General features: G+C 45.2%; 1 protein-coding gene across 4 annotated transcripts in view; it reads left to right on the plus strand.

The window, feature by feature from the left end:
- Positions 1 to 4718: 4718 nt before the first annotated feature.
- Positions 4719 to 15000, plus strand: part of LOC113586857 (serine/threonine-protein kinase PAK 3) — a 33299-nt gene continuing 23017 nt past the window's right edge. For 3 of the 4 annotated variants that reach the window (XM_027025237.2, XM_027025239.2, XM_027025240.2), the window contains exon 1: positions 4720 to 4975. The gene's annotated coding sequence lies outside the window, so the exon portion shown is untranslated. Of the gene's footprint in view, positions 4976 to 15000 lie in introns of all 4 variants that reach the window. The other variant, XM_027025238.2, reaches the window with a different exon arrangement.

Raw genomic sequence — 15000 nt, forward strand, 5'->3', positions numbered from 1 at the left:
ACTGAGAGGATGCTTTCAAATATCAGGGATGATGAATTAGGCAACAGAATCTGACACAGCTGCAGTGTCTCCATGCAGTGGAGCTGACAAGCTTGGGTGAAAGATCTTTAAAACACACACACACACACACAAAGTGATGTATACTATTAAGGATTAGGTCAGTAGGGTATGGTGTGCCCTGTGCACTACCTGGAGCAGGGCCTAGTGTATTTTTGAGCAGGCATCCTCTAGGCCACCCATTGGTCCCCTGCATGGGCCTAATGCCTGTATGTGTGAGAGGCACATAGTTGGAATGTGTGGTCTCTCTCTCTCTCTCTCTCTCTCTCTCTCTCTCTCTCTCTCTCTCACTTTCGCTCTCAAACACACACACACAAGATTCACACTGTTTGCTATTTATAAACACACAAATATATGATACATCACTAATATTCAGAAGTATTACAGTATTCATTAGTAGGTTAGATTTTCCACTAGAACACAATGGATTTTACTGTACTAGTCAGTGGAGCAGATGGAAGTGTAGAAAGGAATCTGTTTCTTCCCCCTCTCGCTCTTTCTCTTCTTTTTCTCTCTCCCCTTCTCTCTCTGTTTCTCTTACTCTCACATCATTGTCACATTCGTAAATCCCCAGCTAATATGGCTGCCAGGTGGGCGGAAACAGCAGCGGAGGGGTTACCATGACAACCGGTCCTGATTCATTGCTTTACTGCAGCACTTGAGGGGCTGACGGCGTGGTGGGGGCTGGGGGCTTGGGGGGATACATGTAATGGAGAAATTACGACGACGTGAGAGAGAGAAATGGAGATGAAGAGACGCCAAGATGGATAATAAGAGATGGAGAGATAAAATGCATGTGATGAAGGGGTGTGTGTGTGTGTGTGTGTGTGTGTGTGTGTGTGTTGGGTGAGTGGGTGGGTGAGTGTGTGGTGGTGCTGCTGCTGGGGGGGAGGGGCTGTCCTTGGCATCAGTTTAGCCCTTTTGGGTCTTAATGCATTCAAGGACTTTGAACACACAGGAAACACCATAGATCTTAGAGAGAGAGAGAGAGAGAGAGAGAGAGAGAGAGAGAGAGAGAGAGACATATTGTATACATTGTGCCTGAAATTGTGTGTGTGTGTGTGTGTGTGTGTGTGTGTGTGTGTGTGTGTAGGAGGTCCTGGTGTTCTGCTGAAAGTCCTGCCGAGCTGTTCTCATTACGAAATGTCACCCAATGTGTGATGAACCGTGCTTCACACAATTTATTTATGGCTTATTTTGCATGAACCTGATCACACACACACACACACACACACACACACACACACACACACACACACACATACCAGGAAGACCACATTTTGGTTTTAAAAAAAAAGAGGTTGTTCATCATCAAGGGCTAGTCAACAGTTGACACAAGACTCATACAAATATATATATATATAAAAACGTTTTAGTCACAGAGTCACTACTTAGGTTAATAGCAAAAAAGTATACCTGGGAATAATCTCAGTACAGTCTCCTAGAGAGCTGGATGGGAAATTCTAATAAAGTGGCTGGTGAGTGGAAGTCCTTACACTGACACCGAACCCATATGGCAACAGACTCTCAGGTAGAGGTGGAGTTAAGCACATTTCCCTCACTGTTGGGGATTCCTGCCTGTCTCCTCATGATCAGTCTCATGATTTGTCACACAAACTGTTGGAAAATGTGGAATGGGAAGTGCTTCTATTGCTTCTTTGAAAAATGCGATTCTCATTACTGCATCACTTCCTGTGCCTCTTCTTGTGCTTCTGTGCAACAAATTTAAAGAACATCTTTTCCCTTCTAAATTAATATTAAGTCAGCATTGTTGAAATTCCATTGTACTGTTCCTGGTACTGTTAAATAATATATTTCCCCTGTGGTATGTCATCTTGTTATAATGGACATTTGAATGTTTTCTTCTTAGAGTCACTTTGTCTTTGCCGTGGTGTGTGTGGTGTGTTGTGCAGGCCTTAGTGAAGGAGAGTTCTGAGTGTGGTGACAGTGTGTCTCTCTGGCACCGCTGGGATGCTCCACTGTGAAGGGCATCAATTAGCTTAAAGGGCAACGCTGTCCCATCCATCTACTGTTTCATTCACCGACACCTAACCAGGCCAGCATGTACATATCACCACACACGCACACACAGACACACACACACACACCCCCGCCAACACACACACACACACACACTCACATATCCCCGCCAACACACACACACACCCCCCACACGCGCGCGCACACACACACACACACACACTCTCACATACCCCCCCCCACACACACACAGAGCCATGTCTTTGTACACATCAATAATGCAAATGCGTTTTGTTTCTATACTAGCCACTAGTGTTTGAATAAGACAAGTACGCCAAGTACCAAAAACCAAATACCAGGTGAATAAGTAGTTTAAACACATTACGTAGCACACAGAAACCTCTGGGTTCCTTTATTGCAGTTTGGCTTGTGCACTCTTTCCAAACACCAGGCTACATATCCTGCACTTGAAACCTGTGCGGTCTGCTATTGATCTGGATTTGTTGAAGGCACTTTGGCAGAAAGTGATTACTCTCCACCTGCTCCATGCACAGGGAAAACGAGGGAAGGCCTCGGGAAGGGCAGCATTCCGAAACTCAGACATCCGACGAGGAGAGGTGTAGAACAGGACACCATCATTTATGGTGTGTGTGAGTATGTGAGTGTGTGTGTGTTCTCTAAAGTTCTATATGTTTGTATATATGCATAGCCTGTATAATATGCAAATACCGAATGTTATTTAACCTATCTTTACTAGGAAATCCCAATTGAGTTTTTAATGAATTTTTAATTTGTTAATTCTCTAAGACATAATGAGCCTTTGATCATTTGGTGGTTGTTAATAATGAAAGTGTAAGTGTGGAAACGTAGTGGAAATCCCTGGTGTTTCTCCTTACCTGTCGTGCTGGTGTCTCATGGAGATTTACACTAGTGGAAAGACCTAAAGGTTAACCTGTTGTTTGGGTTTTGGTGTTTGGTGTAAAGTGTGTATGTGTGCGCATGTGTGTGTGTGTGTGTGTGTGTGTGTGTGTGTGTGTGTGTGTGTGTGTGTGTGTGTGTGTGTGTGTGCGCGCGCGTGCCTGTGTGCGCATGTGCAGATATGTAAACCCAACACACACAATGGAATCTCACAATGGCGTCTCAGTAACACCCACACCCTGGCTGGGACATACACGTCCTTTATACTTTCAAGCTTTCAGATCTCAGTATGTACATTTTTAAATGATAATGAGGTTCATTCTCAGTAAGGCAAATACGGAATGCCTGCGGGCCATGATAAGAGTGTCAGCGTTGACCAAAAACATAAAAGACATCCATACCTGCTAATAATGGAGGCATTATTAATGTGCTCTTTACACAACACAATAGAATATCATAAAAGGTGAGTATATCAGGACCTCTTTGAAACTGATCTGCTCTAATCAACGAGTTAACTTTATTATTACTTTAGTCATTTATTTACTCATTCATTTTCAGTTTTGTTTTCATCTGCTACTACTTCAGCTGTAGTTTTAGTCAAAGAGGTGTTTTTACCTCCAGGAGAGCAAAGAAAAATGTCTGTGTTTGTTAAACAACATGACAGGATCAGAACAGGTTAGAAGGCGACACTCATAGCAGTTCAAAGAAGCAGGAACAACAAAAGTGTATATTATCCTGTCTTTTTTTTTTTTTCTTCTATGTCTTATCCTGCCTTCATTCCCCCATGTGGACAGAGGAGTTGTCACGACAACCAGCCCTGATCCCGACTCCGTGCGGCTGGCTGGCGTGGGCCGCAGAGCTAGCCTTGAGATCTCAGCAGATGCTGCAGCCGGCAGCCAATCGCAGGTGAGCAAGGGGGAAAAAGATGACATCATAGGCAAATTAGGGCAAATCGCGGCAGATCTTGGTTTGCAGTCGCCGCCCACAGTGCGAACAGAAGCGCATGAACAGGCTTTGGGTGGATGCTGGGCCTGGAAGGGGCAACGTGAGCACAGAATGCTGGGAAATATGTTGCTCCTGTTAACATTACACACATATATATATATATATATATATATATATATATATATATATATATATATATATATATATATATCTCACACACACACACACACACACACACACACTTCATACATTACATACACACACACACACACACACACACACATACATTCTAGAAGTAGGTAGACCTTTTGAGTAGGGAATCTAAAAAAAAGAAGATATGTTAGACTGTATTGTTGTTTTATGAAGGAACTCTGGGAAGCCAAAGATGTTTACCTGAACTACTACAAGGATATCTGTATTAGGAATTCAATTTGTCATGCAACCATAAAGACAAAGAATTCCTTATGTAAACATTTCCTTTCTAGAATGACCATAGGATTAGACAGCAGACTAAACTGCATATGATGAAAACTTGGATATTAAAGAAATAAAAAAATTAAAAATAAAACCCTAACAAACCTAAAATGGATAAGGAATCATGAAAAATCCAAACAGAATAAAAACTCCCTTTCCCTTTTTTATCCTCCTTTATCTTCTCTGTGAACCACCAGACCAATGCTGTCGGGCCTCCTCCCTGCCCCTCCCCTCCAGCAGCTGCCTTCATTAGCATGCCGCTCCTCAGCCAATGGGACTTTGAAGGGGCTGTGACATCATGGGCTAGGGAACAGCAAGCAGCCAGTGGAGCAGGCAGGCTGCTGACGAGCCAGCCAGTGCAGCTTTGGGGTCAAGAACCGGTCTGGCAGGAGAATGGAGCAATACTGTGTGTTATAGGACTCGGGAATACACACACACACACACACACACACACACACACACACACACATACACACACACACACACACACACACACACACGCAGGCACGCACACAGACACACACGCCCGGACGAGGATGAGAGCAGACCACACACGGAGGCTTACACACGCACGGGCAGAGAACGCCAGGACATGTTTCGGGTAAGAGTGCTTGATGCTTCGTGCCTCTTCTAGGTGATGACTCGGATGTGGATGAGGGAGGGAGAGAAAGAGAGAGAGAAAGAGAGAGGTACAAGGAAGAAAAGGGGGGGGGGTGCTTTTGAGGCTTTATCTCTCCTAGTGTTGGGCCCTGCTGTACGAGAGCGAAGAAAAGGAAGATGAGATAGAGATGGAAGAAGGGAGAGATCAGCTGTGTTGATGCATTTGTGTGTGTGTGTGTCTGTCATAGGGAAGACTGATCCTCAGAACAGTGCTGTCTCTCTCGGTACGGCTACTGCTGTCTCATCCAGCAGCTACATAAAGCCCCACTGTTGGTGGGGGAGAAACAGTGTGTGTGTGTGTGTGTGTGTGTGTGTGTGTGTGTGTGTGTGTGTGTGTGTGTGTATTAGTTGTCATAGAATGGAAGCAGCTGCAGTGCCTACACGGTAACAAAAAGAAGCTTGGCTATTTTGAGGCACCGAGCATGGTGTGTGTGTGTGTGTGTGTGTGTGTGTGTGTGTGAGGATGTTTTCCTACTTTTATTCTCCTAGTTCTAAGCATTGGATAGATGGCTAGCTGGATGAATGCATGGGTGAATGAGGGATGCTCAGACATGGATGGGTGAGTGGATGTTGGAGGTGGAGGAGACATACATCTCTTTGTTAGCACAGTGTTTCTGCACTTGGGCCTTTAACTGACTGCAATTTTTCCATGGGATGATTGATTTTTTTCCCTCTGTCAAGTTAGCGCAGGCGCAGGAGACCTCGCACACACAGACACACACATACGAGTGCGCATGATCAGAGGCTAAGCTAAGCTAAGTCTTCCATTTAAAGGTGCTATGCTCCATATGGCACCAGGGGCAGCCAGAGACAGACAGAGAGAGAGAGAGAGAGAGAGGGAAAGAAAAAGTGAGAGAGAGAGTAAAAGGGGGTGGGGGGAGAGAATCTGTCTAGTCACCTGACTCACTCCTGTGGGCCAAACCTCTGCGTTTTCTGTTCCTGTCTCGTCTAGTGACAGAACCTGTGGAAACCTCATGTCCTTTCTGTTTTCCATGAGCACACTGTTAATATGACAATGAAGTCATGAAGTGGACAGACTGGTTGCTGGGTGCTTCGGGAACATGTTCGCCTTGTGTGCTGGGGGAGGGTGTGTGTGTGTGTGTGCGTGTGCGTTTGCGTGTGTGCGTGCGTGTGCGTGTGTGTGTGTGTGTGTGTGTGCAGGGTGAGTACAGAAGCTGCTGGTATGGAAGGATGAAGAGTGGGACTGCATTATTGCAAGTTGATATTCTTACAGCTGTCTCATCATCTCTCTGTCCTTTCATTTTCTGTTTCTTTTCTGTTCTCTTGTTTGCTGAACTTGTTCATGTCTCATGTTCTCTTTCCTCTTTCACCCCATTGTTGTCTTTTCTCTCTCTCTCTCTCTTTCTCTCTCTCCCTCTCTCTCCCTCGCTCTCCCTCGCTCTCCCTCTAAGAAGCAAAACAAGCCTGCTCAGCATAGCAATGTAGTGAAGAGCAAAATGGTGTGTGTGTGCGTGTGTGTGTGTGCGTGTGTGTGTGTGCGTGTGTGTGTGTGTGCGCGTGTGTGTGTGCGCGTGTGTGTGTGCGCGTGTGTGTGTGCGCGTGTGTGTGTGCGCGCGTGTGTGCGCGCGCGCGTGTGTGTGTGTGTGTGTGAGCCTATGTGCCTTTCAGGCAGAGATACACCATGACGTTTATAACATATATTTTTTGCCTCTAATTTGCAGTTGTTTTGTACACATACACGTTGGGAGAATGTGTAGTTATGTGCTTGAACTATTACCCCACAGCTGTGTGGTCAGCTGGCCTTTGAACTATTACCCCACAGCTGTGTGGTCAGCTGGCCTTTGTCAGTGTCCACCATGGTATGGTAACATATGTGGAATCAGTTGTCATTGCCGTTTATAACCGATCTCGCACCAGACCTACAACTAATACATGACCCAGAGATGCTAACGTAGCTAACACTGAGAGCACTTTGGGGAGGTATGGCAGAGGTCCAGGTAGCGCAGGGGAGGGGCGAAGCGGGGCAGAGGCAGGTAGGGTGGGTTGGGGTCAGGTGGGGTGAATCAGGGTGTGCCCTGTGGTCCTCCAGTTCAGCAGTAGGAGTAGAGTAGAGCACTGCTTGGAGTCCACCTATAGAACAGTCTACAGGGAGTGTGTGTCTGTATAAGGAGTGTGGGTCTCTAGGGGCACTGTGTGTGTCTGTATAGGGAATGTGTGTCTCTAGAGAGAGTGCGGTTCTCTATAGGGAGTGTGCTTCCCTCAGGGAAGTATGGTCCTATAGAGGGACTGTGAGTCTCTAGAGGGAGTGTGGTTCTCTATAAGTGGTGTGTGTCTGTATAGGAAGTGTGTGTCTGTATAGGAAGTGTGTGTCTCTAGAGGGAGTGTGTGTCTTGTGTTACTAGATTGTGGACAGTGGTGGCTGAGTGGTTGGGACTCCTCATTAACAGCTGAAGGTTTGCTGGTTCAGTTTGCCCACGGTTGTAAGGTACTGAACCCAAGACTGCCCCGGGGGTGTAAACCGCCACCCCATCCCGGTCCCCTGGGGTGACTGCTTGAGAATACAATATGAGTAATATGTTCTTAGTGTATCTTTCCAGCTAAAAGTTCAAAGGCTGTTGTGCTAATTGGTTCTATCTAGTTGTTTGACCACCCAACAGCACTATAGATATCTCTTTAAATGCTGTATCAGTGAGAGTATACACACACACACACACACACACACACACACACACACCATAGCTTGTTACAATCTTAGAATAACATTTTTATTTCTATTAAATAATGTTAAATATGTTTTTTAACTCTGTTATAGCAGGCATATAATCCATATAGAGATCAAATTCTGTTTTTAGTCATTAACATTGCTTTGTATTGCATTGTATTCATGTCTTATATTCCAAGGCTTATGCCATATACTTAAAACATCACTGTGGATCACATAACATTGAAGGATTTTCAAAAACCCATGTTTAATACACATGGTTTGGTTAGTGGAATTTTGTGTGAATTCTTGGGCTCTGGCTGGATTTTTGAACTGGGAGTGGTGTGTGTGTGTGTGTGTGTGTGTGTGTGTGTGTGGGTGTGGGTGTGGATGTGGATGTGGATGTGTGTGAGGTTAAGTGAATTTGGGGTAGGTTTTTGGGTGTGACTACGCAAGTATTTTTGCAGTTTCCTTGGGTAGGAGGGACATAACTTTGGGTTTTATATTGGTACAAAATAAAATAGCCAGAATCATTGTAGCCAGATTATCAGGCCTGAGAGACCCACACTAGTGTTCTAGATTGGTATGTTACCCTGTGTGTGTAGAGTCATACACAGTGGTTTGGTTGTGCTGTTTGCAAATATCAGTGCAGTCCATCAGGTGTACAACAGAACAGGACACAGGTGACCAACTAGCAATAAAAAGGGTTAAAATCTGCTTTGGGATTTGTGAACTCTTCACTCATACAAAACTATAACTTACCTCATCCAATGCTGTTTAGAGGTGTTTCCATGACAGCTCTAAACGTTCTTAAATTAGATGATCGAAAATAGCTATGGGGCTGTTTACACCTGAGAGGATACCGAATGTGGCTGAGAGGTTTCTAACGTATCTCAGAGGTTTGCTAACGTATCTCAGAAGCTTGCTAGCGTATCTCGTAGGTTTCCTAATATGTCTGAGAGGTTTTCTAACATATCTGAGAGGATTACTAATGTATCTGAGGTTTTCTAACATATCTGAGAGACTTGGTAATGTATCTGAGAGGTTAGCTAATGAATCTGAGAGGATTTATAATGTAACTGAGAGGTTTTATAACATCTGAGAGGATTGCTAATGTATCTGCAAGGTTTTCTAGCGTATCTGAGGTTTGCTAACTTATCTGAGAGGTTTTCTAACATCTCAGAGGTTTGCTAACAACTGAGAGGATTGCCAATGTATCTGAGAGGTTTTCTAAACTATATCGGAGGTTTTATAACATGTCTGAGAGGTTTACTTATGTATTTGAGAGCTTTTAGAATGTATCTAAAGGGATTTTCCCAGCTTGACCTTTCTAACCAATGCAGTATAATAAACATTTCACATCAGCAGAACTTCTGCATTGTCTGAGAGAACACCATATATTTCGGGACTGTAAAGTGTTATTTGCTGACACTTCTAAGAGCTCTGGGATTTTTTTAGGGAGGTCTGAGAAAATTCCAAGGTTTTTTATTGTAAATGAACTTCCTGTGTTTTTAGACCTTCCATTAGCTTAGTTTGAGGGTTTTCAGGAGTTTTATCGGTTTTCAAATAACACACTGAAACCATAAATCCAGTTGTCGCCCTGGAATTCAAGCGGGCTGTCCAGCTATGCGAAATTTTTTCAAAATCAGTGAACACTGCCTACCATTTTGGGAGGAGGAGGAGCACACTACAAATGCAAATTGCACATCCCTTTCCAGCCAATCAAACAATCAGAGGCATAGCAAGCAGCGATCTGCTGCTGTCAGTCAAAGCCGTTTCCTCATGTAGCTGCTGTACTTCCAGGTTTTTCAGTAAACCATTATCAGCAAGTCCACCTGAATGGTCAGCAGGCCCCTAAACCCCCCCCCCCCCCCCCCCCCCCCCCCCCCCCCCAGGCTCCTCTAGCCAGGCTGGGAATGTGAAACTGTGACTGTAAGGGATGGGTGGGAGGCAGTTCACTTCCCGGGAGCAGGTCAGAGGGCACGACACAAACACAATGATGGGACATATAGTCTCAGGTTTCACTGATTGCCTTTCTTGTACAGCTCAGAGTACGACATCACTGAGTGGTAGATGGGTGGGGGGGCGTAATGTTATTGTGAATGCACTGGCACAATAACACCAATGTTTTGAAGGTTTTTTTTAAATTTGTGGTTACGTTCTTGTACTGTTGTTGTCATGAGCTTTTTATTTGCTCTATTGATGTGTTGCTATGTGTATGTGTGTGCGCGCGTGTGTGTAGTTGGACCTGTGGTTCTCCTTCTTGTAACCCTAAACATTCAGGATCTTTTACATCACCTAAACCAAGTGTTAACAAAAGCCCAAACACACACACACACACACACACACACACACATACACACACACACACACACACACACACACACACACACACACAGGCTATCACCTAGGCATTGAAGTGACGGAAATGTGATCCACACACACATACATACACACCAAAATAGGCTTCTCATGTGTACACTCAATGTCCACTTGATTCTCTTCGTGCCTGTTTCTCCATCCTAACGAGAACTGTGTGTGTGTGTGTGTGTGTGTGTGTGTGTGTGTGTGTGTGTGTGTGTGTGTGTGTGTGTGTGTGTGTGCATTGTTAGGTGCTAGAAGAGACACAGTCTGTGTACTGGATTAGCACTGAAGACTGATGGCCATCTGGCCACTTTGCAGATACAGAGAGAGGGAGAAAGCAATGGCAAGAGAGAGAGAGATAGAAAGAGAGAGGGAGAAAGGGAGAGGAGAAGAGAGACAGAGAGAGGGGCTTTAATTCATCTCTCTCTAATTCATCACCTGATCTTCCCATTTCGCTGGTTGCTCATTCATGATCTAATCACCACCTCTCTGAATGAATGGCAGGCTAGCCTGACCATGGCACAAGCAGTCATTTCTGGGACAGGCGTGACCTGAGGCTGCGACTGCAGGGGATGTGGTGGTTTAGCAGCTCTGTCTCATCCGCGAGCTGCCTGTTAACGTGCATGAGTCAGTGTGGCACACTGGACCTCAAACGCAGGCAAGCAGAGGGGCCAGAGTAGGGGCTTAGTGCAACCCAGGGGCGTGTGTGTGTGTGTGTGTGTGTGTGTGTTGCTGGGATGAGTCATTCAGCAGTGAGAATTTACGGTGCGTGTGAATGTGCATATAGTTCTTATGTTTAGAGAAACTCATAATGTTAGTCAGCACCAGAATTAATGAAGGGGTTAATGACGGATCAGATTCCATCTGTTTGTGTGTGTGTGAATAAGTGTGTGTTTGCGCATGCATATGTGTGTCCACAATGGCGATCTTACAGGGATGTTACTGAAGGTCAAGGTAACTTCAGGAGCACCATTTAACAGCCATCAGCACCATGGGATCCCCCCAAATGCACACGCGCACACACACACACACACACACACACACACAAACAAACAGTTATGTGTATAAATTACTATTGTATTAGCTGTAAAGTGCAGCTGTGTGGTCACAGTGCTATGTCTACCTCTCCTTTAGCTGTTGCTCATCATAAACACCCCACCTTCCAACTGGACACCCCGTCCCCACACTCCTGAACTGGAAACTGCAAAGGGTAACAAACCCAAGTGTACACACACACACACACAAAACTCGGCATATGCAGTCCCAAGCGCTTGCACAAAAACCCACTTTCTTTCTCATGCACTGCATCTCTCTTTGAATACTTTTTGAATACAGTTTATCAGCATCTGACTGGGGTCCCTGATTAGCTGTTAGAGCGCGGATGCTTTCTCTCCTATGAGGGACGATCAAATGAAGCTCAGCCCCGCGTCCACAGCCAGATTCTTTCATACGCTGCTATTATTTATAGCCGCACCGCCCTGCGTCACTCCGCTGGGCGATTTAGCCTCTTTGGATCAGCCATGAGCTCGTGCACTGGGGGAGAGCTCACTTCATCACGCACTCTATACCATGCTGTTCTGACATCAGTTACAGCACCAGCCATGAATATCAGTGCAGGAGAGGCAAAATTGTTCTCTTTTATTTACCACACACAAATCCTTTGGGATAAAGAATAAAAGATGAATATGAGACCAGAGTAGAGAACGTCGGCTCGCCTGACAGATGGGAGGAGTCCTGATGGGGGGATTTGACTGGGCAGATCCTGGAGTCGGCATGGTAACGGTAGCAGGTGTCAAGCACAAGGCAGGTTTGGCCCAGGTAGCCGCATCCCCCACAAACCACCGAGGGCAAGCGTACGGTGGTTCCATCAGAAACGCCCCCAAACAACCAGCGAGGCTTCACCAAGCCATACTGCTAAATGGTAAGTGTGTGTCCTAATGAGCTGCAGGTGTGGGGGAGGATCAGTGGTACGGTCAGGGCGGAGGCACAAAAGCAGGCTTCATACCCGCAGTGGCCTGACCTGGGGCAGAGCCTCCAGATGGGCGTAAGGTATTTTGGGCTATTGTGTGCTTATTCAGTTAGAGACACTTGTGTGTTTGGACCCCTATATTAGGTGAACAGTAAGTATTAGGGCTGTCAGCTGAACTGGGAGTCTATTTGATTAGCTGCTTCCAGTTTCCTTCAGTGCCTTGTATAAGTAATTTTAAACACTGAGTTTGAATTTCAGGTTTGGAAAGTGTGTGTGTGTGTGTGAGGGTGTGTGTGTGTGTGTGTGTGTGTGTGTGTGTGTGCGCGCGCGAATGCAAGCAAAAAGCCATATTATATCCTGAGCACACTCCGTAAATCTTGTTTATGGTACGAGTGAGAGAGTGGGGTAGGAGGCAAATGCACTTCCATTTAACTAGGGAAGGGGTGGGGGGTGGAGCCTATATGAAGAGGTGGGGGTGGAGCCTATTTAAAATCTACAGTATCTCTAAAAATGGAATGCTAGAGCATTCCTCTACCTCTGAAAAAAGAAATTTGAAAAAAAAAATAATAATAAAGCCACTGGCCATTGTTCAATAAGTGTAGAATATATTTGTGCACGGAAGTCATATGATACCACTGGGTGCATTCTGCTTTGAGATCTCTCTTTCTCTGTCTATTTCTGTCTCTTCTTTTCATTATGCACCCTCTTTTTCTTTCCGCATTATGCACCTCTCTCTCTCTCTCTCTCTCTCTCTCTCTCTCTCTCTCTCTCTCTCTCTGTCCCTCTTGTGGCTCATGTACCTCTGCTGGTGAGCACTGTGGTTAATGTAGTGCTTGTGTGGGGAGATTTAGTTAAATCACTCTTGCTCGTTCCCAGCACTTTCCAGGGAGTTTGTCTGGAGCAACTCTCTTCTCATTGCGCAAGGAGCAAAACCCCAGCAGTGATGGGCAGAATCTCAGCCAAACCTCCACTCACGGTTCAGCCTAAAGGTTTGGGTGCTCCAGCACATCACAGGCAGGAATCTTGGGCTGGCGCCAAATGACGGTGTTGCGCTGATGAAGGTCTTAAACTGATGGCCGACTTCCTCGCTCAGGCTGAGTGAATCCCGCGGGGTGGGTTTTAGCGCCTGGCTTTGTGGGGTTGGGCCGCATATCTGTGCTTGTGTCTGGGTGCTGCACATCATGGCACTTGGCATTTTATTACAGGTGACAAATTTGCACCTGTCATTACACAGACCTGCGGAGGACGAGCAGAAGATTTCTGTGTCACTCTGGATCGCAGCAAACCTGCACTACAGCTGTTTTCACTTCCCAGTGTTTCAGCTGTATAATCTTTTGTTAGTTGAGATTTTAAATAAATAATAAAAGTATCCATGTTCAATCCAAAAATGTCCATAAGTGTGTGTGTGTGTGTGTGTGTGTGTGTGTGTGTGTGTGTATGCGTATGCATGTGTGTTTGTCTGAGTGTATTGTAATTGAAGACAGTCAAAAGTTTTTCCTCAACAATCCTGTATAACACACACACATACAGACACATAACCACTGATCTGAACATGGAAAGCCCCTGTAAACTGACCAGACCAGTTCTAATTATAAGAGCATACACTTCAGCAATGAATGAGGCGGTTGCTATCACACCACCGCAGTTAATCTGCTGGAGCCAGTGGTGTCCTCCTACACACCTGGAGACAACCAGGAAATGTGGCTTACACTTGGTGGGAATGTACAGAGTTAGACATTTCTAAACAGATCCAACGCCCCGTAATGGAGAAGCTCAAAGCAGAATCGACTTTGTGCTTTCAAGGCAAAGTAGAATTCCTAAAAAACATTCATCACGAGGACCTGGCATTTAAGATACTTTAATAAATCTGTCAGGTTCGCTACAGAAGTTGCTTTGCTTGTGTTGCTGAAACTCTAGCTGTGAAAAGTCTACTGGATGAAACTTATGGTGGATTTAGGAGGAAAACCCTGCCTGTGGGTTGTTTAAACAGGTGGTCTCCAGATGTGTACTCAAACGTGTACAAGACCAGGCAGTGTTATCCACTCATATCCTTCACAAGCTGGTATATATTGAGGGTTAATATAGAGTGTGGGGTTTCTCTCCCAGTGCTGTTCCTGATTCAGGCAATTTAAAAATAATAGGTGTCAGTCAAGGTGGGTTAATGTTCCAAATTCCAACAAAACCTTGGATAAGTTTAGGACCAACTGTTATAAACTTGCCTTGACCTCAAGAGTGTGTCCAACTTCACATCTTGTGATTCTTAGTAAAGTTAGAGAACACCCAACTGAACCAGGTGGGTTATTTTTAAGTTCCAACAAAATCCTCTTATAATTTTGCCTTGACCTGAGTCGTGTGTGTGTGTCCGTGTGTGTGTGTGTGTGTGTCTGTCCGTCGAAATTCACACCTTCTGACTCAGTAAAACCAAAGAACACCTTTGTTGTTTTTCTCTTAGAAACACATCCCCATTCATGCACTCAGACACACATACACCCACACACACAATCATTTCTGCTTCTACCTTCTGCCATCTGCAGAGAGAGAGAGAGAGAGAGAGAGAGAGAGAGCGCGAGCGAGCGAGCGCCTGTTTCCTTGGTGACCTTGAGAAAGTAATGGACTTGAAGGTGTCATAATGGGCAAGCGTGCTGATTGGCTGCCACAGGCTGCATGTTAACAGCAGGATGGTATGGTGGCCTGTAGGGGCAGAGCGGTACTCAACTTTTCTATTTTTGTTAATTAATCTTAGACATTACAGAGGCAAGGCGACCTAAAACCAATCTCAAAATGGGTGCAATTAATAGCAGACTTCAGTGAATAACATCTGACTCTTACTGAGACTTATTGGGAGAATGCAGGACTTGGTCTGTGCAGAGCAGGAAACAAATGAGTTGCATCTGGTTGTGGAGCATATGATCACTTCTCTGTGTGTAGGTGCATGTGTGTGTATGTATGTGCATGTGTGTTGCTAGTCATA

Source organism: Electrophorus electricus, chromosome 6 (genome assembly GCF_013358815.1).
Source record: "Electrophorus electricus isolate fEleEle1 chromosome 6, fEleEle1.pri, whole genome shotgun sequence".
Taxonomy (NCBI): Eukaryota; Metazoa; Chordata; class Actinopteri; order Gymnotiformes; family Gymnotidae; genus Electrophorus; species Electrophorus electricus.